The 27,028-nt window shown below is 44.0% G+C and overlaps 1 protein-coding gene across 24 annotated transcripts in view; it reads left to right on the top strand.

The window, feature by feature from the left end:
- The window catches only part of NEK11 (NIMA related kinase 11), a 119,340-nt gene extending 93,735 nt beyond the window's left edge, over positions 1-25,605 (top strand). For 16 of the 24 annotated variants that reach the window (XM_048951999.1, XM_048952004.1, XM_048952003.1 and 13 more), the window contains 2 exons: positions 8,916-9,075; positions 14,490-25,605. The gene's annotated coding sequence lies outside the window, so the exon portion shown is untranslated. Of the gene's footprint in view, positions 1-7,719; positions 7,813-8,915; positions 9,076-14,489 lie in introns of all 24 variants that reach the window. The other 8 variants (XM_048952001.1, XM_048952012.1, XM_048952016.1 and 5 more) reach the window with 5 other exon arrangements.
- Positions 25,606-27,028: the final 1,423 nt, after the last annotated feature.

A 27,028-nucleotide genomic window follows, 5' to 3' on the forward strand; every position in this document is an offset into this window, starting at 1 on the left:
GACTTGAGGTGTCCCATAGGCAGACATCAGTTTAGTGAGTGCCTTGATGGTATATGCCTGGTTTGCTCTTGGTACTGGATAGGCCTGCAGTAGCCCACTTGCAGTGTCGACACAGGTCAGGGCGTATCTTGCCCCCTTGGAGTGAGGAAGGGGCCCAATGTAATCGACCTGCCATCGCTGGAGAGGGTTGTGCCCTCTAGCAAGACGGGCTGTTGTTTCGGGCAACAATCTCGGTCTCGTCCTGGAGCAAGTGTCACAATCCTGGCATGCCTGGACGATATCAGATAGTTGTATGGGCAGTCCCCATGCTTTAGCAGCTGCCCACATTGTCTTTTGTCCAGCATGCCGTAGCTTCTAACGTAACCAGTGGGCGATGTTCTCAGATGATGAATTCTCAATCCATCGAACTCGGGCCAGTGTGTCGGCTTCATCGTTTCCCGGTGACTGTAGGGGCTGATGACCAGAAACATGGTAGACACGTACAGTCCTGTGTTTGACCGTATTCCATATATCTAACCACATGTCTTTGCCCCAGATTGGTTGGGCGTGGATAATCCATTCCTGGGTGGCCCACTGTGCAATCCAAAGAGTCAGCCCCCAGTACACAGCCCAACTATCTGTGCAGATGTTCAGGATACCATCACCAGGTTCCTTGGTTTTAACCATCCACAAGGCTCGCAGTTCTGCCCATTGGCTGCTCTGACCATCCCCCTCGTCAAACCAGATTGTCTCGGTGGAAGGATGGTACGCTATTGCTCTCCACTTGCTCAGGTTGCCCTTGCTGGACCCATCTGTGTACCAGGCATCTTCAGGGATATGGTATTTTCCCTCCTGAACGGGACGCTTCTCTGGTGGAGCGACCAGTATTTCTTTTGGTGCATCACTGTGATGCACTGGGCCTAGGATCTTCTGCAGTTCTTCTTTCAAGTGCGATGAAGACAGACTGCTACTTTGGCTGAGGTAGGCAGCCCATCGTGCCACTGTTTGTGCTTGGGCCACCCCTGTCTTAGGAAGGTGGGTCAGATCTTTCACCCTTCCCTGAATCAGCAGAGTGGTCTTAACTATAACTTCAGCTGTTTGAGTTATTGGCTCTACTGCCTGTAATGCCAAATAGGCAGCCAATAACTGTTTTTCAATCATACTGTACCTTTCTTCTGCTCCATGCCAAACATGAGACCAGAAACCAATGGGGGTCCAAACAGAACTCTGGTGTTGCCACAGGCCCCAACTGAAGCCATCTTGAGTAATATGAACACCCAACTCACCTGGGAGGGTAGGATCAAATATACCCAATGCCTGGGCTTGTTTAACTGCCAGTTTTGCTTGTTGGAAAGCATCCTGTTCGGTTTTCCCGAAGTCCCATAGCTGCCCCTTTTTTGTGAGTTTATATACTGGCCTTAGCAGCTGCGCTAGGTGAGGTATATAAAGGAACACCAGTAACCCAATATACCTAGAAACTCTTGCAACTGCTTTGATGTTAGGGACTGGGAACGCCTGAACCTTATCTATAACAGCACTGGGTAGTACTTTGGTCTTTCCTGACCAAACCACTCCCAGGAATTTTACATACAGGCCCGGACCTTGCACCTTTTGGGGATTTATAGCCCATCCCCTCTGTTGTAAATAGGCGGTTAATGAACCTGCTGCCTGTCCTACTGCCTCCAGTGAGTCGGATGTCAACAGGAGATCATCAATATAATGATATAGGTTAACATCATCAGGTTTTCTCCAATCAGCCAGGTCACGCACCACTAGATTATGACAATACAATTAGTGAATGCACGTACCCCTGTGGCAGGACCTGAAAGGTCCACTGCCTGCCTCCCCACGTAAATGCAAACTGATCTTGCGATTCCTCAGCAATTGGGATACTGAAGAACGCATTTGCTAGATCTAGGACACAATGATAGGTTTTTATCTCCCTACTCAATGTGTCCATTAGGGAGGCAATATTGGGTACGGCCGCATGAATAGGCGGCGTGACCTTATTTAATTCTCTGTAATCTACTGTCATTCTCCATGTGCCACCCAACTTTCGCACTGGCCATATGGGGGGAGTTATATGGGCTGTGTGCAGGTCTTACAATGCCCACTTGTTCTAATTCCTGCACCATTTTCGATATTTCATCTTGCCCACCCAGGAGTCTATACTGTCCTACATTAGTAATCCAGCGAGGTTTCGGCAGGCAAACAGGCCCATGTTTTGCATGGCCTCTTAATATTGCCTGCAACGCTCAGATACATCTCTGTCGAAGTCTGAACTCTCCCACAGTTGTCTGGAGAGCCAGACCCCATAGAATATCTATGCCCAAGATGTATTCTTGGACTGGGGCAATAGATACCTTATACTCCCAGGGTGGGAGATGCCCAACCCCCAATTTTAACCATGTTTGGGTGACAGGAATAGTCTGTCCCCCAAAACCACCAATCATCACTCTGTCTCCATCAAATGTGGTCAGATCTCTGTAGATGATTGGTTTCTGCTCCAGTGTCCACTAATGCCATAACTCTCTGAATATTTTTTCAGGACCAATAAATCGTTAATTCTACATAGGGCCTCCGGTCCTGTCTGGAGGCTCTAGGGGGGATTAACATCCCTTGTCACGCCATGAATTGTGCTATGGCCAATTCTTCTGCTTCCTGTGGCTCAGGCATTGTGGCCCAAGACACCTGAGGCAGCTCTTTTTTGTTTTTTTTTTCTATTAGGAACAATAAAATCTTCTAGGTTCCATGTCATTGTTGGTATTCTTTCTATAACTCTTACCCTTGATTTCTTAGGGTAGTTCTGTAATTTTTGATTGTCCTTTAGTTGTCTCCAGAGCTGGAGAAGGACATGGTTGGGCTTGCAGTCAATCTTAGCAAATTGGACACCAGCCCAAATAAAATCACTAAACAATTGTTCTCAGGAGACCCTTATGGGTCCCGATTGAGTAGCTCGAGTAGCCGGCATTTTGGTTTTACTTACCGGCAGGACCTCTGCTTCTTCCAACATCCGAATGTTGCACCTAGTCTGCAGGCGTTCTGTTTCTCCCAGGTCGGCCACTAACTGGGCAGCCTGCTGGACTACAGCTTCTGAGGCCACCAGGGGATTTAATATAGAGACTAAAGTACCATAGAGATGAGAGGGAGCTTGCTGTAGAATCAAGTCTCTCATCCCTGCTGAAAATTTGACCGTATCAGGGCCATCAAATATGTCTTCATAGATAGCTTCCCCTACGCCCAGTTCACAGATATAATTCTGAAGGTCCTCCATGGAGGACCACATCCCTGTATGTAGCAGTATATCAGATTTATTCGACCATACCATACGGCAGGCCACCATTAACCATTCTAGTATAGAATGGTTGTCATCAAGATATTGATTACCTCCATATAACCTCTGCCTGAGAGCAGGATGGACAGTCATGGTGGCCAACTTGGCTATTTCTGGGCCAGAATCCCAGTCTTTATAACCAAGCCGGCACACTTTCTCTAGGCTTCTGCCGAAATCGCTGTACCAAGTTCATCAATTCTGTTGCCATGTATGGCCAGGCCGTTACATGTAAATGAGTCTGGGCAGGGGGCCACTGATCAGGCTGCACCCCTGCCGGTCTGTCCTGTACTTTCTTTGTTTTCTGGGTTATGACAGGATGGACTTCTAGTGGATCAGTCAAAATTGGATATTCAAGACCTAGTTAGGATTTTTTATTTTCCTGATCAACAAAGTCTGTTGATTCAGGAGTCTGGTCATTGTTTATTGAAATGTTATGAACTTGGCCTATTGGAAGATGTAGATTTGGTTTCTCTCCTGTTAATATGCCAAGTTCCTGCTCTAGCTTTTCAGTACTGTCTTTCAAAAGTTGATTTTCATTCTCTTAAGTGTTATTTCTTATTTCCTCATGATTTAAAGCATTTAATAGTGACCATGCCACCGTGGAGGCAGCCAGTTGCCTTTCTTTAGTGACCAGTAAGTACATCCTTGTTAAGATCCTGAAAGTAATCTGCCAGGCGATATGGGGATATACTGCCCATAACGCGTAAGGAACCCCATTTTTCAGTTATAGCCGCTAGCTCATAATAGGGGGATCCCACAAATCCTGGGATCTGCCCTTGAATAATTTTCTCTAGAGGAGTATTGTTCTCCCCCTTGACCCATTTATAGAAATTCCAAAGAAAAGACATTATATAAATTTCAGTGTATTTGGCCTGCCTGAAGGCTTCAACCAACAGCAGGGAGATCCTCGAGGACATGGCTGTTTGCCTTTGCTGGTAGCCCTGTTAGAACCAACACAACCCCTGCTCACAGTGACTGACCACGTGCCCCCACTAACCAGCGGATTAGGGATGCATTTTTCTACTAACAAAAACTGTTTGCAGGCAGAAGAGTAAGATGGGCCATTAGACCATTTTCTGCTCCCTGGAGCTTCAATGCTGTGTGCCCTCTATACCCAAAGAGCAAATGCTGATTTTTCCAAGATACTGTATGAGATAGTGTATAATCAATAAATATTAAGATGTTATAATTATGAAATAAACAAGAGAGTTTGACAAAGCAGATTATGATAACAAAAGGTGAATAAAGAGAAGGCTTACCCCTATCCTGGGCTCACTTACAAAACTCCAGCAAAGCAGATCTCCAGACAAGATCCTTCCCTGCTGGTAGCCAGCTCTTAAATAGGTCTAGAAGGGATGCAGCCAGGCTCCACCCCTTCTGGCAACACAGCTGAATTGCCTTCACCTGTGCTCCTGTGGCTGACTCATGGCTCACCTCAGGTGATCAATCAGAGGTTCAGGCCCTGTCCCAGCAGTTCCCATACAGATAGATTTTACTTTGGTGTATTTTAAACCTCCTGACCTTGCAAGCCACCAGCATCAGCAGAACAAGGGCTTAATGCTGAGGGCTGTTACACCAGGCACCATCTGCTCATAGTGCCTGAGGCAGGCACTGAGCCTGGACACTTGGGGGATATGTTCCAATTATCTTCAAAACACATCATATATGCTTTTGTATGGACCACTCTTTCACCTATTTAATTATTAAACTATTAATAATTTTATATAATATAATATAATATAATATTATATTATATTATATTATATAATTATATTATATTATAATAAATATTATTACTTATTTAATAGTATCCGTTCAATTGAACTAAATGAATGTAAATTTACATAATGAAAAGAGAACAAACTTTTTTCTTCTGTCTCTGTTTGTTTGGATTTAAGAAGCCCTCTAGGATAAGAAGGAATGGCCTCAAGTTGTGCCAGATAGGTTCAGGTTGGATATTATGACAGATTTCTTCTCTGGAAGAGCAGTGAGGCTCTTTCCCAGCAGTGGCACAGGCTGCCCGGGGAAGTGGTGCAGTCACCATCCCTGGAGGTGTTGAAGAAGCGTGTGGATGTGACACTGAGGGATGTGGGGGTGGGCTGATGGCTGCACTAGGTGATCTTAGAAGTCTTTTCCAACCTTAATGATTCTGTGATTCTCTCATGAATGAGTTTGGGAAACCGTGCATCACAGCTGTTTCCAAGTCCTTGAAGCATTTCAGAAAAGTCACCCTCCACGTTCCCAATGATAGAAGTAAGATTGATGGGTACAACTTTTCAGAAACTTTGGATCAATTGATGCAATTTCTGTTTATAGACAACTACCTTTTAAGTGACACCAGGGCTGGGCTGGTGTCACATCCACTCTTCTGATTTTCCTTTCTTAAGAGTTGATATTTTCCTTTACACTTTCCAAGCATTGCTTCCACTTCAAATTAGTTCTGAATATTTGAAATAATTACAAACAAGGATTCTTCCTGTGGATGAAAGCAAAGCATCAAGGAAAAACATCACAGCAAGGCAAAAATAATGTTCTGGCTGAAGAGACTCCACAAAGCCAAACATCAGAGAGTCAACTCAGTAAACAACTAAATTTTCAGCTACCAAAAAGAAGCAGGTTTCCAGAATTCTTCCATGTAAAGAAATACTTAAGAGGCTGTAATAAAAAGAAACACTATTTAGGCTTTATTCTTAGAAAGTAAATCGACAGTATTCTAGTGTCATCAGCACCTGAACCTAACTCTTTGACATCAAAATACTTATTTTATTGCTGCATTAGTAATCAGAAGAGATGGTAGAATAGTTCTCCCTCCCTCCCTCCCTCCCTCCCTCCCTCCCTCCCTCCCTCCCTCCCTCCCTCCCTCCCTCCCTTCCTCCCTTCCTCCCTTCCTCCCTTCCTCCCTTCCTCCCTTCCTCCCTTCCTCCCTTCCTCCCTTCCTCCCTTCCTCCCTTCCTCCCTTCCTCCCTTCCTCCCTTCCTCCCTTCCTCCCTTCCTCCCTTCCTCCCTTCCTCCCTTCCTTCCTTCCTTCCTTCCTTCCTTCCTTCCTTCCTTCCTTCCTTCCTTCCTTCCTTCCTTCCTTCCTTCCTTCCTTCCTTCCTTCCTTCCTTCCTTCCTTCCTTCCTTCCTTCCTTCCTTCCCAGGGAAGTGGTTGAGACACTATCCCTGGAGGTGTTCAGGGGAAGCATTTTGGTGTTGTACTGGGGGACATGGTTTAGAGGGGAAATATTGGTGGTGGGTAGACTGTTGGTCTGGATAATCTTGGAGGTCTTTTCCAACATTGGTGATTCTATGATTCTAATGATTCCCATTAATTATAATGGGTGGTGTTCTCAAATCCACAAAAATTTACATTTCTCCACGGTAAAGCACCAATGCAATTAAAGCAGTGCAAGAGCAACAAGAAAATATTCCCTGAGAGCCACAGACCTCCTTGTGTAGATCATGTCTCTGGTGTATGGTAGCAGAGCCTGGTAAGGATGACTAAGAGAATTTCAGGCCAAAATGAGAATCCATTTCTAGCTGTGGGAACTCCAGAAACAGTGCACATTTGAGCCATCCATGGGTGCTCCATCTACCTTCAGCTCCAGAAACAACCTCTGAAATAGAGGTTTGTAAAGGTAACTTAAAACTAAAGGACCTTTCCAGGGAGAGGAGCGTTAATCCTTAGCCACAGTCTGCATGAAGTAAGCAGCTGAACCCTTGGAATGGCACTTTCCCCATAAATCTGCTTCCCCTCAGCATCAGCTCTTTTCTAGATGTAGTTCAGTGTGCTATATTCATAGTTCAGAAAGCAATCTGTGCTGAGCTGGGTTTACTTCAGGCATTTAATCCAATGGCGGTGACCTCCAGAGAGCCTTCTCACGCTGCTCTTTGTGCTGTAACTCAGCAGTGACAGAACGACGTGGGAGAGGTGAAGCCTTGCCCAGGACCCACAGCTGTATCTAACCTGGCTGCCCCATGCCCGGGCACAAGCCGTGGGTTCTCCTGTTCCACTCTAGGCTTCTTCCTGGATCTGTGGCAACAGGAATGTGGGATGTCACATGGGCAATGCCATACACAGCAGGTAAAACTTCAGTGCTGCTGCTACGTGTATGGAAGGAGTCTGCACTGCTGGACTGCTGTGTGGGATGTTGTGAAGTCGCCATCCCTGGAGGTGATCAAGAAGTGTGTGGATATGGCACTGAGGGACGTGGTCTGTGGGCAATGCTGGTGGTAGGTAATGATTGGACTAGATGAACTTAGAGGTCTTTTCCAACCTTAACGATTCTATGATCTGTCCATAATTCCAACAAGGTAGTCTCTTCCAAATGATAGAGTTGGGGCTGAGGTACAAAGGGCTATTGCTTTCTGTATCATTGTAACCATTCATCCCTATTCCTTATGCCTTTGTCACATCCTTCTCACAGCTATGAGTTACTGTCACTGAAGACTGGAAGCAATTTACTGCCACCTACGCACAAGTAGCTAATTATAGCCCAGGAGCAGGCAGAAGGAGCCAGGTACATTATGAATCTGTTTTTATTAATGAGCAAGCAGCTAGGCTGAAGATTTCCAATTATGCTCTGTGTGTCAGCAGCAGATTTGCTATATCCTGGCTTCTGTTTCAGGAACGAGTACAGCGGTCCTGCAGTGTAGATGTATGTTCCCAGTAGGGATGGGGCTATAACTGATGAGTGACAGAGCCCTGAAAGAAGTGCACCATACTCTCAAACACCATGTGCCATTGTCCATTGGCCTTTAAATGCCCATTAACACCCACTAATTTTGATATCTGTTGTGGAAGGACAGAAACTCATTTGGTGGTGACACGAGCTTTAGGCATTTATTCTCTGAAAGAGCTCTCTTGCTTGGATTCATGACTTCCTGCTTTTCCTTCCTTGCATGAGCAGAGCTGTTGCTTCTGGCTATCCAGAGCTTGGTTACTCCTCAATCATCACTATTGGTGTGAGCACTAACAGCACTGTAAACATGCCAGCCTTTGCAGAGTCAGATAGGACTGGCAGGGCTGGGCTGAGGTTTCGCACAGCCGGAATTGCTGGGGCACATCCCATCAGTCCTGCAACTTTATCCAGAACAGGGCACTGGGGAGCACTGGAGGGGAGGCCATGCTCCTCTTCCTGCCCAGCAAATCAAATGTGAAGAAGGGATCGCACAATGTGAGGCCTCTGCAATAGTGGAGCACTGCTAAATGTGTCTGAGTTTACATCTGGGTCTGATGAGTTTAATATCAGCCATCAAACATAATAGAGCAGACTGTCTGAATTTCCTTCCTGGGATAATAAGATATACTGAAGTAGGAATGATTCTTTTCATGTTAATAAACTGACTGAGTGCTTTTCATTGCATTGGCACTGTGAGGAATTTGAACTCAATTCAGAACAAAGCCCTTGATCTGCTAGCAGGCTGAGTGGACGTTGTTTGAATTATGCCATTATTTTAAGATTTTTTAATGTGATGGTAAAGCTTCCGTCCTTCAGCAAATGGTCACTGTTGAAATATGAGCTCCTTCATTAAGGGAAATTAAGGAAGAAGTGTGATAGGCAACAGTGTGCTCTGAAATATTATTCTTGTTGTATAAGCTTTGCGTTATGGTTATACCCAGAGCAGGCAGCCAGGCTGGATCACCAGCAGTGTACCTGCTCAGCAAGCACGGCAGCTCCAGAGGATGTAGAAGTGAAAAAACAAGCTGTGACAGGCAGCTGGGGCAAATGAATGAGAAGGGAAATGGCAAAAGAGCAAACCAGTGGGACACATCAGCACAGGTAAGCCCATGTGCACTACACAGCTCCAAGAAGCACCACCTTGCTCACGAGAGCATTTTGTGCGCAGGGATGAAGATGGTATGGGAGTCAGAGACGTTTACAGTAGAGAAACTCAAAGCTACTGGCTGGAGAATTGGACAAATTGACATACTTTCATCAATAGAGCAGGCAAGAAAATGAGGTAGTAATGAAAGAATTGAGCTAATCCAGGAGATAGATGAGGTCTGAGTCTGATATGCTTTGTGAGTTTGATATGTCAAGAGGTGTGTTGACTAAGTTCTTCAATGACTGTGCATATGGACGTGCACGATAGGTAATAATAAGCACAGATTGATCAGAAAGACTTGCACTAAGTGTTCTTTCACCTTTAGACTTGTGGGTAGCTCTCTCAAACGCCATTTCACAGTCTGTGGGTTTGATGTGGTGACTGCCAAATGCAGCAGGTCTCAAGATGGGGAGCAAAGGGAGTTTCTTTTAGATCTGGGCTATCAGGAGGAAGAGGCAAGTTGCCAGGCCACAGGGGAAATGGCTTTTTGGGTGGTCAGAGAGATGGTGGGAAGAGACTGGACTGGGGAAGAAAGCCATACAAGGGCAGGAAGCAGTGGCTGGGAACAAGCAGATGTCTCCATGCTAAGCTAGAAATTGGTTTACAGTCCCTGCCCCACTCCTTTCACCACCTATCTCAAAACCTCAATTCTAATTTCTGCTCCTGCTGAGATGACCCCGCTTTATTGATTTCCTGAGATCCTATAGAAATAGCAATGAGCCGCACGAAGAAATGAGCAGTTTGCAGTATCACTGAGACGCCCGTTTAGTGGCTCACAGACTTCCTCACTGACAGCTGAAAAACTACCTGTCAGTGGGGAATTGTCATCCACCTGTTATTGGTTTTTTTATTTCTTTTTTCTTTTTCTTCCCCCGGGGGGGTGAGTGGGGGGGTTTGAAAGTATTGGAATGGGGCCAAAAGCACTCTGTGCTCCTATCAGTGGTCTGAAATGGAGCGTAATTTCTTTGCTGACAGAATGTGATGGCATAACAATTTGTAATGGGGAAATGACAGGGAAGGCAGGGCAGCCATGCAGGATAATCTGGTTGTGGTGGGAAGCAAAATGTACCCAAGAGAGGCCAGTTCCTGGGCTATGGGCAGCAGATGCGGAATGGAGAATTACCTCACCCCTAGGGAGCTCCTTAGGCCTACCCAGAACCAGCGCCTGAATGAGCATTTGTAAGACAAAATCTTTGCTGATGGACATTGCTAAGGTGTAGAGAAGAAGGACTAGGAAGTATAAAAAGGAGGGTGGGAGATGATGACAGACTGTCTTTTGTGCATCACCTGGCATTCTGTTGGTCTGAGCCTGAGAACATATATGAAGACAATGGAGAGGGGCAGAAAACATCCACAGCAGTGTTTGAGCGCTGCCGCTGAGTCATGCAGTCAAGTTTATTTTAACAAAGATAGGAGATTAAAAGATGACTCGTGGATTCTTCATGTTGGGAAAAATAACAAGTACATAAAGCTTTCTTGTACTTCGAGACAAAACACGTCCCAAAGCATGCAGCTGAGCAAGGAATCCAGCCGAGCTCATGTTGGCACATTTACTGGTGGAAAGGCAGATCTCAGCCTCAAGTAACCTGCGAATCAATACCTGAAGACCCTGTGCAGGTCTGAACAGCACAGTTACAAGGTTCAGGCCTCAGCTCGGTGTGGAGTTCTGTAGGGGGCAGTAAGTGAAACAAAAGGACTGGCATATTCAGGGAGCAATGACCTTTCTGCCTTCCAGGGCAGCTCTGCAGGTATGCTTTTTATGCATTGATGCAAGCAAGCAGCAGTTATTTTCATCAGCAGGATCTTTTTGTGTTTGAAAGTGCTAGGGAGAATGTTAGCTGATTGGAGAGGTGTTCTCTTCTTAAGGAACATCACACTAGGAAAGTCAGCCATGGCTGGTTTTCTTTTCCAAGAAAAATAATGCAGAGAATTTCACACTTATACTACAGCATCTTTTATTTAACCAGGAAAAAAAAATCTTCAGAGGTGTTGCTACATCTGATTGCAAAAGCTTTAATCAGTCTTCTCTAGTTTTAGCTGCATTTGCTTCTGAAAAGATCGTCACCTCCCATTGGAAGTGCAGCAGAACATGGAGGGCAGCCATTACTCAGTTAGGAACGATTCGCTGTTGCTTCTGCCTGGTTAGTCTTCCCTCACTCAGCCGATGCCATTCAGAAAAGGGCTTTTGTTGAAAGGAGGAGATGCTTAACAGGCTTGACAGATTGCAGCATAATTGGCTTAATTCCCCAGAGGCTAAGACTCAGAACAACTTTTCAAAGTTGAAACAAAAGTAGTGCAAGAAATCCTTTTCTCTTTCACTTTGGCACACAGACCTCACCACAGATAGATTTGCTGGGAAGACTCAGCCATGAAAAGTATTTCAGAGCCCCTGATTAGACCCAGGTATGTTGTTCCCATTGCTTTCCTGCTACTTGTTATAATTATCTCCCTAAATTAATTTCCATTAATTGATTTGATTGAGCCTTTTCAGATGAAGGTAGTGTTTCTTCTGATGCCTTAGTTTCAGTCATTCAGACCAGCTGCTGCCTGTAATTGTCCCTGGCTTTGTTCTGTGGAGTCCCAAACGATTATTTTTAATAGACTGCCAGAATATGCCCACTGCTCATGGGCAGAAAGAGAAACGGACTAACCACAGTGTATTCCTTGAGACAGAGACTTGCCTAGATTCTGGAAACTGAAGCTGCTGTTGAGCATCCCACATACAGAGGATAAGGAGCATGGCTCAGAGGGGCAGAGTAGATGTGTGAGAGGTGAGCAGCACCTGCAAACCTTAAGCACAAGAAATAAACATTGTCAAACATATGAACAATGAAGCTGTGGTGCCCCATTCCTGGAGGCACTCAAGGCAAGGTTGAATGGGGCCCCAGGCAGCCTGATCTGTGAGCAGCAGCCCTTCCCACTACAAAGAGTTTGAGCTTAATGATCTTTAACATCACTTCCAATTCAAGCTATTCTATGATTCTGATTTGCTATCTGTACTCTATGTGCATCAGGCTGCTGATGGCAGCCCAGAGCCAGCTGTTTCCCCAGTGCCTGTCCATCTCTCAACTGTGGCATTTTGGCTCCTTCTCAGCCCCACAGCTCTACTCTGAAGAAAGTTGACAGTTTTCCTTCTCTGACTACCCAGAGAGGCTCTATGTGGTATTAAACACACAGTATTTGTGTTTGAGTCAGTATGTTTAAAATGTACTCTGAATGAAACAAAACAGTGTAGGGAGATGAGTGCCTCATTCACCATATTATCTGCTCTCCCCCCATTTCAGAGTTGGGAAGTGCTGATCCCTCTTGTGTTCATTTTCCTGGAAAGTATGAGCCACTGCTGGAAAGAAACGTGGTTACAGGTCCAGATCCACCTATGGGAAGGGAGGGCTGGGAGCACTGCAGCACGGGCACTGAAGGATTTGTCGAGGTTTAATGTGGACAGGCATAGATGCAGCAGGTGTTTGCCACAGGTGTGTTGGAAAAACACTATACATTGCCAGATTTTACTGCTGATGTGCTCTGTGGTTTAGAGGTCTCACTGTGCAGTGTCTTCCAAAATCTATCTAGACTACCCAGAATGTGAAAATCTATAATTGTTTTCAGATCCCCAGTGCTCTTTCAGTAGTCTGCCTTGACATGATGTCTCATCCAATTTATGGGAGGGAGAGGTTTTTGATATATGTGTACCCCATATGAGATTAAGAAACAACGGTTCAAATGTTGGTCCGACCAGTTTATTACAAATCTTAATCAGGAAGATGGGGAGGGGGAGAAGGGCAATAGAAGAGATAGGAAATAGAAGCAAGGAGCCTTTGTAGGAAGCAAGAGGGAAATAGTCATCACCACAGATCCAGCGTGGTTCGTAGTTCAGTCACTGATCTTCAGTGGTGGTGGGTCATCGGGCGTTGTTGTTCCATTGATGACGATGATTTTTCAATGTTAGTACCGACTTATAAATAAGTCGACTTATAAATAAGGTCGAGTCAGCTCTTTGGAGTGACAGCTCAAATCCAAAGTGGTTGAGTCAGCTCTCCTCGGAGTGGCAGCTCCTGGTTCTGAGGTCTCAGCAGAAACTCCTTTGTTCCCATCTTCTGGGCCTTGCCAGCAGGTAAGAGGGCGCAGGGATGATCACCTGCATCCTGTTTTTCACAGGACAAGATGGTATCATTCCCCAGTTTTCCCATACCAAGCTGGAATTATTTAGTCACAGGCAGATCTTCCACCAGTAAACATTCCTGAGCACTCTCTTCCAGAGGCAAACAGCTCTGGAGGAAGGTGCTTTTGAATGTCCACAAAGTGATATTGATTGTCACACGGTAGCACCCATTACTTGCCTCGTCAATAAATCAGTTAGAGTCTTCTCACAAGAAATACCTCAGGAAGCATGCTTTGAGCCAGAAAACAAAGAAGTGTTCTCACAGATAACAGTGCATACTCTGGTTCTCATGCTCTTTTTATAGCATATAGTCTAAAATGCTGCTGTACAAAGTCTGCATCCAATAGCTGAGCAGGTGGGCTCTCCACAACTTCTTCTAGCTGCATAATGGGTAGCTGGAAAGGGCAGCTGATAACAGTTGCACAACAGACTGATAAGCCCCTGTTGAAGCATTAGCAGGCCTGGATGACCTGCAGCATGGACTGGGCTGGCTTTGTAGGGAACTCGCTCTGTGTCTGGTCCCCAGTATGAAGTTTTCTTTCTCTCTCTCTCTCTTCCAAGAAAGAACAAGTCAGCCTTTAGGGGTGACTTCTTCCAAAAGATTCAGTGCTTGATTCCCAGTCTCAGTATTCATGCTCTCTCCTCAGCAGCTGCTTAGTCCTGGACGTCTGTTTCCAAGAGAAAGCCATCTGCCAGAACTCAACTGGCAACAGCAAAGGCTGCATTCGGGCTTAGTAATGTGAGCCTGAGAGAAAGAAAAGTTGTCCAAAATGTTGTTGTTCTTGTTTAGTTAGTTTTCCCTAGTTGCAGAGAAATGACAGCAGAAGAATTGTTTTTGTTAAAAGGGACAGGAAATCTCTAACAGAATAGGTGAGTGGTTACTATCACTACTGATGTGTGGAGTGTATCTTACAACTAAACAGTTTTTACTCAGTTTTCTTCTGGTGAGTTGTACAATCAACAAATATCATCAAACCTCATACCAGCCTCTTCCAGCACATTGCCAGTTAAACAACACCTGCTAGGGAAAAGAAAGGAAGATTTAAAAAGGAAAATAAGATAGTGAAAACAAAGCGCCATTTTGAACCACATCAGTCTTGCTGCAGTAAACAAGGATGGATGACTCAAGGACCATGCTGATAAGGACATCCTAGTTAGCAACAGTTGCATTTCTGTCTCCTTTCCAGAGATTATTTCTGTCTGTTTCAGGAATCAAATCAACTGGGTTCTTCTTGTGGATTGTAAGCTATGCCAACACCAGTCAGTGCAAACCCACTGAGTTCACTGAGTTTCTTCTGCTTTCTGGCAGCATAAGTTCTGGCTTTTACTGACTCTATTGACAAATCCAAGAAGTTGCTTAATATGTTTCATGAGTCTGAAGCTACCTATGCACAAGTCCCAAAAGAAGATCAGAGGTCTACACGAGCACAAAGAATCCCACAGATTTCAGGGCTAAGCCTGGAGCCAGTGCACACACATTACAGTGATAGAAACCAGCCTTTGTTTCTCCAGGACTTCAGGTCTCCCTGCATAATTTGAACTGGGAAAACCGATCTCATGAGTGCCTCAATGAAATTACTTTCTCCCATCTCATGAGCAAAACACCAATGCAGCCATATGAGGAGCCACAAGCTTTGTTTTTCTCTAGGCATGCTGTCTCTGCAGGAGGCCAGCTGCCCATACACCAGCAGCAGATTAGCAGAGCTCTCTGAAGTTACACAAGCAAAGCTTCCTTTCATGCACTGAGCCTCACTTGTGGCTGACCTTCATCTCCCTGTATTCAGGACCCAACAGCATTTCAGCTTGCAACAGGGCTCGTGGTGGGGATGATAGAGGGCAGGAAGCGATATATGAAAGGGTCCATGGGTCATCACTGCAGATGGGGATATGTGTGGGAGGGCAGAAAAGAGCAAAGCAGGAAAGTAATGTAAAAAATAGAGATGAAAAAATGAAGGCAAAATTGCACAGGAAACAGCAGTAAAGAAGAAAAAGTGTTTGCAATAGAGTTGGTGCAAAAAGTGACTGCAGAGGTCAGAGGCGGTCACAGGGAAATGGCAGTGACAGGAATATGAAGCGTTTCAGGAAATATAAATGCACTTTTCTTCCAGCCCTCAGAGAGCAATAATGACAGCAATGCCAGTGACAGGCAGACACTTGTGGGGGTGAACAAGAAATAGTGAGAGGGGTCCAGGTAGTGTCTCAGCAAGTAGTGAAGGGCTTTCTCTTGCTGCTGGTGAATGTCTCTGGGCCAGAACTCAGCCTGGGGTCGTAAGGATCTCAGAAAATCAAAGAATCATTTGAGTTGGAAGAGACCTTTAAAGGCTGTCCAGTCCAACTCTTCTACACTGACTGGGGTCATCTACACCATCAGGTGCTCAGAGCCCTGTCCAGCCTGTCCTTGAATGTCTCCAAGGATGGCGCATCCACCACCTCTCTGGGCAACCGGTGCCAGTGCATCGCTATCCTTATCATAAGAAACTTCTTCCTTATGTTCAGTCTGCATTTCCCCTCTTTTGGTTTGAGACCACTACTTCCTCTTGTTCTGTCACAACTGACCCTGCTAAATAATCTGTCCCTTACTTTCTTACAGTCCCCCTTCAGATACTTAAGTATCTGAGCATTGAGCCAGGCAAAGTGAGACTGTGCTGGATGGACAGATGTCCCTCACCCACTGCTGTCTCATGGCAAGCTCAGGCAGTGACACCAGTGGCAAACAACCAGGCTCTGGCCTTCATCAACTAGTGGACCCAGTCAGGTGGAAACTGTGTTGAGAAGTTTAATTTGATTAATAATGGTCTGCAGTGGCAAACAAAAGAAAATTGTGCTTAACAAATTATATGGAAACTTACAGTTGCTGAAGTGGGTGATATTAAGACCAGACAGGCAGATGCCGTGGGTGTAATTTACCTGGCCTTCAGTACAACCTTCAGTATAGAGTAAATGAATACATTCAATTTGCATTTATATAGCTCCTTTTCATCCTCACACTGTGGCAAATCACCTTACAAACATCTCATGGGCTGTTTGAAACTTGTGTCCAGACAAGCTGAGAGGAAATGAGTCTTGAAGAGACTGTGAGCTGCAAACTGGGGATGTGCGTATTTCAATGCAGATACCCAAATGTCCATGGTCTGGTCACTTGGTGACTGGATATAAGACTGCGAGTCACTTAGAAAACTGCAGAAATGGATTTTGGCTGGCTAACTCATGCAGACTCTCCTTCTCTCCAACAGGAAGCCCTGCTCCTCCAGGCCTGGCCACAGTGGGGAAGCTGGGGCTTGTCCTGGCACAGTGTTATCTCCACTGAAGAGACATTCTGCCATCCATTTCCCAAACTTAATGGCCAAATAACAAGAGCCAGTTTATGGCACTCACAAGAAATGGACACAATGGATTCTTAAAGGTTTTGCAAAATCACTTCAGCTGTATTTTGAGAATCCAGTGTCACTGAGCTTTTGCTTGCTGAAGAAATATAGTGAAAAAATTTGAAGACGATGAAATGGGGAAATTATTTTTTTTTTCCTCCAAGCAATTCCTCTAAGCAATCTCCTGCTTTTGATAACCAACAATGTAGCATTTGTGTAGGAGAGCATTTTGGATGCATGGCAGTATGAGCGTTCCATGGTGTTTTGCAGTTCTTGGTTATTGGTTTATCCTGGGGGCTTACAGCATTCCATTATCACCAGCACTTCTGTAGTCCCACGCTAGCACAGGGCTATGGCACTCTGCAACTGTATGACACTGCAAACCTGGATGAAGAAGGAAAATTTCATCAGCTTAAGTGGTTCTAGCCTAGTTCTTGTAATTTTTTAAAACAAGGGGACCTTCCCTGATCTTTTGTATTGTTTTTAACATTATTTTGTTTTTAAAGCTGTATAAAGTGCTTTGCCAGCATAAATAGCAGTAACTTAAGGATCTATATCAAAATTTTCTCTTCTTTAGTAGCTCTCTTATTCCAAAAGCATTTGTATATGGAAAAGTGATGAGAAATGGCACTAGCAGCCAAAGACAAGCTGTCTACAGAGTCTGATTTTAACAGATTATTTTTATTAGAAAACAGTGGGGAGTGTCTATGAATGACAACTGGGAAAGCTCTTTCTCCACACTTAACTCCACATCAATCTTAAATGAGTATCTCCTTCAAGGCTTACCTCATCTGCTCCAGTTTTAGCAGCAACTTAATAAAGTGCATTTATCACTTCTTCTCCACCTAAAAGCTTGGCTAGTTCTGTCTTCACGTGGCTCCTTATGTGCATGTCAACCTTGACCCCCTTTTCCTAAAAATGCACTGATTAATTTTTGTTGAAGAGCATTTCCTTCTTTCTCAGTCCTTGAGAGTAGCCTCACTGGACACTTGTGTTGGTACACTAAAAACTGTTCATTTTTCCTTGGTTCATCTTTTATTGAGGATTGATAATGGTTGCAAGAGGGTATTTGTGATCCATCTGCCTTCGTCTTCCAGTGCTGTAGAGCACAGGCATGGTGAGCAGTGTTTTTCAGCAGGGCAACGTTTCTTTCTTCCAACACCAGCTGATGGATGTGCACAGAGACTTTGGGGCACGCTCCTCAGCTGGAGCTACAGTTTGCCTAAAATCCCAGGTGCTGCATAGATATTAATTAACTTTGATGTTGTTTAATGGTACTCAGTGTGCATTTTAATGAGACGTACCTCATAACATGTGTCAGGCCAGGTCAGGTTGTGCTGTCACCTGAAACTCCACAGGAAATTAAAACACACCTTTAGATGATGGAAGAAAAATTTGTCTTGGTACTATGCAAAGATCCACTATATTTTTCCTTCTGCTTTTCATTCAAAATACTGATACACTAAAATGTTCTTGTTACACTAAAATGAGGTGGGAATAACTCAGACCAGAGGGTATTTCTTAGTTGTTCTGCATTATGGGCTGGCCTCGGGGCATCTTCTCTCCATCCCATTCCTATGAGGGCCAACCAATTCTGACTTCTGAGCTCACTCCTTTTCCTTTGCCCTGTCTCTTGAAAAGGATAGGAGAGAGTGGGGACCCAAATTTGCTGGAGGGTGCAACTTTCACCTGAAGGAGGTCTGACCAGACCTCCAGTGCTGCCAGCCCTTCTCTATCCTTCCCTACGATGTGCACATTTTCATGATCGCAGCTCTCCTTTTCTGCTGTCAGCAACTGCCCTAGGTGCTACAGATGTGTACTGAGGAGCCCGTTCAAGCTAAAGGCGGATAAATGGTTTCAGAAATTAGCCTTGACTGAGTCTCTGCGGTGAAAAATGGAGGCATTTCTCTCATACGTGTTAGGACTTGCTCAATGTATGCTCTGCATCCACTGTCCAAAGCCACTGCTGCTCACTTGCTTTGTTTGGACTCGATGGCATCAGTGACATTCATGTTGGTTTTATGTATTGGAATAATTTGTGGAGTAACTTTTTTTAGCATCACTTTATTGACTGCTTATTAGGCAATAAAAATTCCTGTTGGCCCACCAATATAGAGCACACATGGGCTGCCCAGCTGCATTAGGAAGAATATTTAATAACCAGCAGTCCATCAGCCTCAGCAATGGGAAGGAGGAATGAGCAGGAGAACCTTTTCATGTTGGAATAGGGAGCCTGTAATAAAAAAGAAAAGAAATAAATGACTGAGATGGCATTCAAAACAGACACATACAGAGGTATATTATCACACAAAGACTTGTAAGAATTATTTGAGAGAGGCAACTGGTGCTGTCCCTTGCCCACCACTGGGAGCCGTCCTTTGTCTTTGCTTTGTTCTACCCACAGTGATATATATGGGGGCAAGAAATGTCTTGACAAGAATCTAATCTCATGACAAATACAAAAGTAATACTATGCTGTGTTATAACTGTAGTTCAGCTTTATTGCAGGTCCTGCATGACAGTGTTCAGCACTGTCAGGCTGCTTCTCAGGGAAGGTGCCTCATCCAGGAAAGAGTTTGCAGAGAATATCTATGGTGGTTTCCTCACTGCAATGTATGTTAAACTCTTACTTAGGTCAAAGCTGCTAGGAACATTAAGGTCTGTCTGTGGTCTTTCCATAGAGACAGTAGTGCTCATCTGCAGCAATTGCTTCACACCTGGAGGAGCAGAAGTATGTTTTTTAATTCAGCAGAGGTTACTGAAGTGTTGGCTAGATTTAGGAGCAGACTGGCTAAGCTCATGTCAATTTTATTAGCATTAAAAGAGCTTAAATTCATATCTGAAAATATCATTTATGAGTTCTGACTTCTGTTTTTTCCAACTGCATGACCTTCATATCTTCACTTCGTTTCTGAGCTTACTGGGCTGTCAGCATATGTGTATCCTGAGAGTTGAGAGATAAATAATTATGAATGATCTTTCATGTTTACTGTTTGAGTAAGATCCAAACTGTTCCTGTGCAGAAGGAGACAAAGGCAGAATATTTGTGCAGAAAAAGCTGTGTCTACATGATCTGGTAATGCAGTCCAGTAGGGATAGATCTGTAGAGCACTGGAGCTCCAAGGTCCAAAGCCAGACTATCCATGCATCCACATTCCATGATATTCATGGATTAAGATACTTTCCTTCAGAAGATTCCAGTCCAGACCTGTCAGTGGCCAGTGGAGATTGGAACAATGTGGTATGGATGTCTCACATCTCCCAGTTTAGTTTAATTGGAAGAAAATCTGGTTTGTGCACTCGGTAGTCATGATGTGTTGCAAACCAATGCGTATGAGAAGTGAAATGAAGAGGAGATTTGCTTTAAAAGCTCTCTCCTCATTTGAACAAAGATTTGAATGAATGAATGATGAAGGAAAAAAACCCACATCAATTAAAGAAGAACACATATTTCCACACCCAGTTCTCACATCCAGGAAGAAGAAAAAATAAAATAAAAAGAAGAGTGAAGAGAAAATTCACAAGTTTGTTCAGCACCTGTTGCAGCATCAACTGTGCTTTCTGATGCATAAATGAAGTGGGAAGCCTTCACTCCAAGAGGTACTGGGGAATCATACACTTGTCAGTCAGCTTTGAAGTATGACCAATCAGCAAATACCCTGGAGGTCTTACTTTATTAAATGAAAATTGCAATTTAGGTTTCAGGTTCTACATTTATAATAAAATTTCCCCCTTGGTTTTAAATTCCCATTCTTGTTACTCTCCAGCTGATCTCCAGTCTGAACAGGTGAAGTTATATCCCTGCTTCATGAGACTGAAGCAGCACATACTGCACTGGTGAGCATTAAATACCAATCATTAGATGTCCTTGAAGAAATCTGGAAATCTTCTGCCTGTAAGGACATGAAAAAGTGTTAAAGCAGAGAAGATAAATTGTGTCTGACAATAGGCTGTAGAACGAGGCTTCTCTGTGAAGAAAGACCTAATAAATTAAAGGTGACTTGCAAAAGCTTTCCTTTTGAAGGAGATAAATTCAGAGATTTGCCTTGCAAGAGGCGCAGGTACTGGAAACTCAAAGAACCCACCTGTTGCCGGTGTGTCTCCATCTTCTCGCGCTGCAATCTCTTGCAACAAAGGGAGGCTGTAGCAGCTCCTGCAGAGTTGGTGCTGCCAGGTGCCGGAGGAGCCTTGTGTGCAATGTGGGCAGCGCAGCAAAGCTGGATTAGTGCTAAGGGGGTCAGTGCATACCAAGCTCCACAGGGTTAACAGAAGCTGAATTTAAAAATGAGCCACCTGTGGTGCACATTTGTGGCTTCAGTATTTGGTGTATTTTGGTCAGAATCTGTCTGAAGCACTCGGTAGAGCTTAACATACTGCATGGCAGGGAGGAGAAGGGACGGCAAGAGCAAGGCTGAGATAGCTGCAGGATGGCTGGGTTTCAGGGTCTGCGTCAGGGTCTACATTAATTTTTGGAGCACTCCTGCAGTAGACAAGAGATAAATCCAGACCCTCTAAATGTTTCTTGGCCCAGAGAATTGGAGACCCTATAGTGGCCTTGCAGTACCTAAAGGGGGCCTACAGGAAAACTGGGGAGGGACTTTTTAGAAGGGCAGATAGCAAAAGGAAGAGGAGAAATGGCTTTAAACTGGAAGAGGGTAGATTTAGACTAGATATCAAGAAGAAATTCTTCACTGTGAGGTGGTGAGACAGTGGAACAGGTTGCCCAGGGAGGTTGCGAATGCTCCCTCCCTGGAAGCACTCAAGGCCAGGCTGGATGGGGTTTTGAGCAACCTGGTCTAGGGGGAGATGTCCCTGCCTATAGCAGGGGGTTGGAACTAGGTGATCTAAAAGGTCCCATCCAACCCAAACCATTCTATGATTCCATGATTCTATGATTCATTCTGTGATTCATTCAATAATGAAGGTCGGAAAGGAGCTTGGGATCATCCAGTCCCACAGTGGGAATAATCCCCAACCAGCGCTGGTTGCTCAGAGCCTCATCCAGCCAAGTTTGGAGAATCTCAAGGAATGGAGAATCCAGGACTTGAACTTTCCAATGCTGATTTTTTTCCTCTTCTATTGTCAAAAATTGTCCCAGTTGCAGCCTGTGCCCATTGCTCTAAATATTGTAAGGCTGCAGCAAAGTCCCCATTCAGCTGCTTCTCCACTGCAGTCAGCCCCAGTCCCAGGGCTGTCCCAAGTACAGGATTTTGCATTCATCTTCGCTGAACTCCAGGAAGCTGCAGGGGTCCCATGGGTTCCAAGCCAGCCGTTTTTAGAGCAGACCTCAGCTAGAAAAGCTAATGAAGACTACCACAGCAAATCCATTAGGAACTGTCACTGAATTTAGAGGAAAGTACGAATGGCAAGGAAATCCTCCAGAGAACAGCAAGAAAAAGAAAAAAGGATGTGAAAAATAAAGGTAGTCCCAGTTCTTTCACTCCTCTCACTTGATGAGACCTCAGAGCTGCATGGATCCTATTCACTGAGTACCAGTTTCTGACAGACTATGGTTGCATGCAAAACCACATTACGTCTTAGCACAGTTTGCAGCTGTGATCCCTGAAACAGAGACCTTTAACACTTCTAAGAGATATGAAACACAAAGAAAGCTGTCCAGTCTCTGGGACCAGCCACTTGAGGGAGCCAAGATTACGTACACCGAGAGCCGGCTGATTACATAAACACTTTTGAAGTGTTGTAGCTGGAACCACTCTTTTTCTCTAATGCTAAATTTGTTTGGTCAGAAAGCTCTGAGAACTTCTGTCTCAGATTTCAATGCTGTGTAATTTGGCTTCTAAAGAAAGACTTGTGGTATCTTGCTGTAGATGTGTTGAGTCTGTCCCCCTGGATGACTTTTGGTTGCGTGTCTCAGTTTCAAACAGATTTGATAGCTGTTAAGAAGTCTCAGCATTAATTTTCTACAAATGAGTGAGTACTGACAAAACAATCACGAAAGTGAGTAGAGAAGTGCTGTCTTTTTATGAAATCAACTGGATTACTGGGAAAAAATGCACATTTTATGGCCCACAATGTTTTCTTCAGATCCTAGATCAGTATCTCTATTTTAAACTTTAAAGGCTCAACAGAAGAGAAAGTTAAAGGAGAGCTATAGGAAATCACTTAAAAGTCACAGGAAATCGGGATCCAATTGTCAGAGAGATACCCATTCAAATGCTACACAGCCACCAAGACAACCTCCCTTTCTGTCTTTACTGAATTATAATCTTCTATGTGTGTGTTATGGACAAAATAGGTTTTGCAAAGTTTCTTGACAGAAAATGGTAAGACAAGTTCCATTTAAAATGATTTTCGGGTTTCAAAAATGATTGCTACAAACCTATGGAAAGTGACAAGACAACCCTTTGATTCTACTTATGATTCACACCCACGCATGCTAGGGAATAGTGCTGGCATTTTGTCAGCAGTGTTGCATTATGAGCTCTCATTTGTGTTCCTTTTTTTCCCCAGGTGGATTTATTTCTTGTCCACATCAAAATGCAGAGACTGCTCCATTCATCAGGTCCGTGGCATACAAAGGAGATATTATCAACATGTATCTTCTATCCTAGCAAGGAAAACTGAGAATCAGAAGAAGCATTCAGCAAGCAAACAGGAACAGATGCCTGAAAGATCTCATATCAGCAGATATAGTATCAATAAACTGTTAAGTAGCAAATGACAGCACTGACATCTTTCCTATACGTACTGAAATACAAGCCCAGCCAATGATGACATCTGACTCTTAAGAACGAGTTCAGAAAGGCTCCACTGGGGGCTGGGACATGATGAACATATGACAGAACAATGATAATAAGCATCCTGCCCCTTGCCCACAACAAACTTCTCTTCTGAATAGACAGATGTCAATTTGACCCAATTGGTTTTTAAAAAGAGCTCATTTTGTAATGCATATCTGTGTATCTCTCTTTCTCTTCTTTAAGTGTATGTAAACACACATAAACAGATACAAATGTCTATTTCTGTCCTCAGGGTGGAATGGCTTGTAGGTAAAATACCTGTAAACGAAGCCTCCTCCCAACAGTCCCAGGTATGCACTGCAGATGCTGTTGCAAAGGACAGAAGCATCAGCACCATTCACCTTGTGTTTTCTTGTCCTTGTATTCAAGAAAAAATGTCCCTATAATTAGAAAGCAGAATTAGTACTGAAACAATTTTCACATCACTGGTCCTTCAGCCTCCTCAGATGTTATTTGTGGTATCTGCTTTCATGCAAGAGGATGGGACCAAATAAAAGCAATCACAAGGATGGAAATGTTCTCAGCAGGAGGAAAAGGGATTATAAAAAAGCAGAGGAAAATGACTTCTGAATGTTTTGTAGTCCTGAGCATCCATATGCCATTTGAGCTATGTACAGTGTTAACGGATAGATCTAAAAATAAAGAATACATTATTTATTAACTTATTAGAGCTTTTAGAAAATAGGAGCTGAATTCACTTAGCTAATAAGCTACCTCAGATCACATCCATTGGAAGATATATTCATATGAATTGGATGAGGTGTGCATTTGGTCTTTATGAGGCCACTTAGGAACCTAAAGTTACTTTTTTCTTCTAGGAAAAATACACAGAATAGTTCCATTTTCGAACATTTTATGAAGGCTATATGCTATTCTATATCTGCCCCTGTCCATGCTCCTCCCTACATAAGTTTGTGTAATTCCAGTTTTATTTCAGAACAAGATTCGTTTGTAATCCAAAGGATGTGATATCACAGAGCAGATTAAAGCAAGAAAATATGCTGTTGAGAACATAGCATGAAGGCTATTTACTGGGGGTCTCATGACCTTCCAGCCCTTTATGATGAGCAGAACAAACCAGTGAATGTACCAGGATGTAAAGAGTTTACAGTCTTGACAGCATGGACCTGCTCTCTCAGACCACATTCCCACACAGCCTGCATTTATATTCATGTCTCTGTCTAGCTATGCTGAATGGAGGGAGATTAGCAAGGTGGGCTAGAGTGCTGTCATGGTGTCTTGTGCTGCGGTCAGATGTCTTTTGCAGTCCAAGGAAAGAGCTTCATGGGTTCCTGGAGAGGCCTGGTCTGTCTCCACACTGCTCTGAAGGATATAGGCCAGGTTCAGAAGCAAGGCACGGGTCTTGAATATTTTCATAATTTTTGCATTAACTAGCAAAGTGAGAACTACTCTTGTTAAAAGTCATTTCATCCACATACATGAAGGTTACATCAAAGGCAACAGGAGATGAGGACTTCAGAGTCTATGCTGCCTTATCCAGGCTGTTAGGCTGGATAATCCTGGAAAAGGCTTTCCTTTAGTCCAGGGCAAATTCAGAGTAGAAGCCCAGGCCTAGTCTTCCACAGGTACTGAGTAAAGCTCTGCTCTTACCCTTCTCCCATGCTCCAGCCATTCATTTCCCTGACCTGGTGACAATCATCCCTGCTCTGCACACCTGGGCCAACTCAGGATGAACCACTCACATGGAGATGAAGGGCGGAGAAGGAGAAAGGACGCATCAGAATTATGGAGACCATCTTCCGCAAAGGGAAAAATCCTCGATGAAGAAGAAAGCCCATAAACCACATAAAAGTTTATTTGGCGACTAAGGAGGAAGAGAAAAAACATATATATTCTCTACAGCTCTTACTTTCAATACATGCATTACATATTATTTATTTACATAATTACCCATTGGTATTGCTTTTTTTACAACTTCACTTTAAAAACTATGCTGTGTGTTGGCCTAAGCATCCAGTCTGAATGCAGAAGTGCCACCTGGGTGCCTAGAAATAATTCTGGTGCCATTGGTCAATTTTAATTGTATTTGACAGGCTGAAGTTTGAGAGAGAACGTTTCTTCCAGTTATTTCAAGCAAATGGTGGGTAGGTACAACAAACACCAGTGGCTGTTCCAGGCTGAAAGCTAAACTCAGCCTTAGAGAAAAGAAGAGGGCTTTACCTCTTAGTGTAGGCTTCATGTTTTTTTGTGCTGCATAGAATTATTTATTGTACGATTTGCTTTCATTAAACTTTTTCCAGATGTCCAGAGACTGTAGCATGCAATGTAATTGAAAGAACAACCATTACCCATGTTTTAAAAAGAAATCCTTCAAAAAAATTGGGTTTTGTTTTGAACTCCAAGGTTTTATTTTTCACATTCAAAGAAAAAAAAAAAAGAAAAACACTTTTTTTTTCTTGTTCTACCAATAACATTATACTCCTTCTCAGTTTTGAAAAGGTCATATCACCTGATGTAATAATTGCATGCAGCTGTTATGTAATTGTTCCCCATGTTTCTATAAAAGGCAGTAATTGGAAGACTTTCTTGAATGTTATTATGCAGCAGGTGCCTCCTGGGGACAACAACAATAGCTATTCATCTGGAGGCAGCAGTTCCCATAGGGAGCTTAGGGTTGCCTGTGGGAGACGCCATGGACCTGGGAAATTATGTTCCCCATCTCCTTGCCGTGCAGACAACAGCAGAGCGTGGGTAGATGAGCTTTGCCAGCTCCATCTGTCCCACAGGCTGGGTGAGTCAGCTTGGGAAGCAGCATGCATGTGCACACAATGTCCCTCTTGCCAGGACCAGGAGCAAGGGTTCCACCAGTAAGAGCCTGCAGCCAGCATCATTCAGTTCTTCTTTCATATCACCCTGGGACCCAAATTTTCCTGGGACCCTGGGTGGGGGAAGAAGGAAAGATGTGGGGCTCTCCATCCCTGCTTCCTGGAAGACTCACATTGGGAATAACTAGCAATATGTGACCTTCCTTTGCATGTCCTGCCACCGACTGCAAAACCCACTTTTCAAGCCCACAGTACTGTAGTTCAGTTTTCTCCCTCCAGATTTACTTAGGAGTGATGGAGTAACACCTACTATTTACATATCACATTTAGATTAGATTCAGATTTCAAGGCCAGGCTGGATGGGGCTTTGAGCAACCTGATCTAGAGGGATGTATCTCTGCCTATAGCAGAGGGGTTGGAATGAGATGAGCATCCCTTCCAACCCAAACCATTCCATGATTCTACAATTAGAAAACTGACTTCAGACCTGTACTTTAACAGTCAGTGTTCATGAGTGTCTGCTCCGATGGGCTGTAGAGCAGCATGGCATTTTTCCTCCAGATGACTGAATTGGGTTGCACTGACTTCCATCACCCAAAGGCTAGCATGAACAAGATAACTGATTTATACAGGAGCTCCCAAGAGAGTAAATACCAAAATAAGTCACCTGAGGAGCTCTCCTGCACCAGAGAGCAACCTAATGCTAACTGTGATGCCTGAGTAAATTGCAGCAGTCATCTGTTACATTTCATCCAGCCATTCTGCTCAGTTTAATTAACCTTTCGGGAATTAGCATTTTGTGGACTTAGGATACCTGCTCTGAATTTCTGGCAGTC

Source organism: Lagopus muta, chromosome 7 (assembly GCF_023343835.1).
Source record: "Lagopus muta isolate bLagMut1 chromosome 7, bLagMut1 primary, whole genome shotgun sequence".
Lineage (NCBI taxonomy): Eukaryota > Metazoa > Chordata > Aves > Galliformes > Phasianidae > Lagopus > Lagopus muta.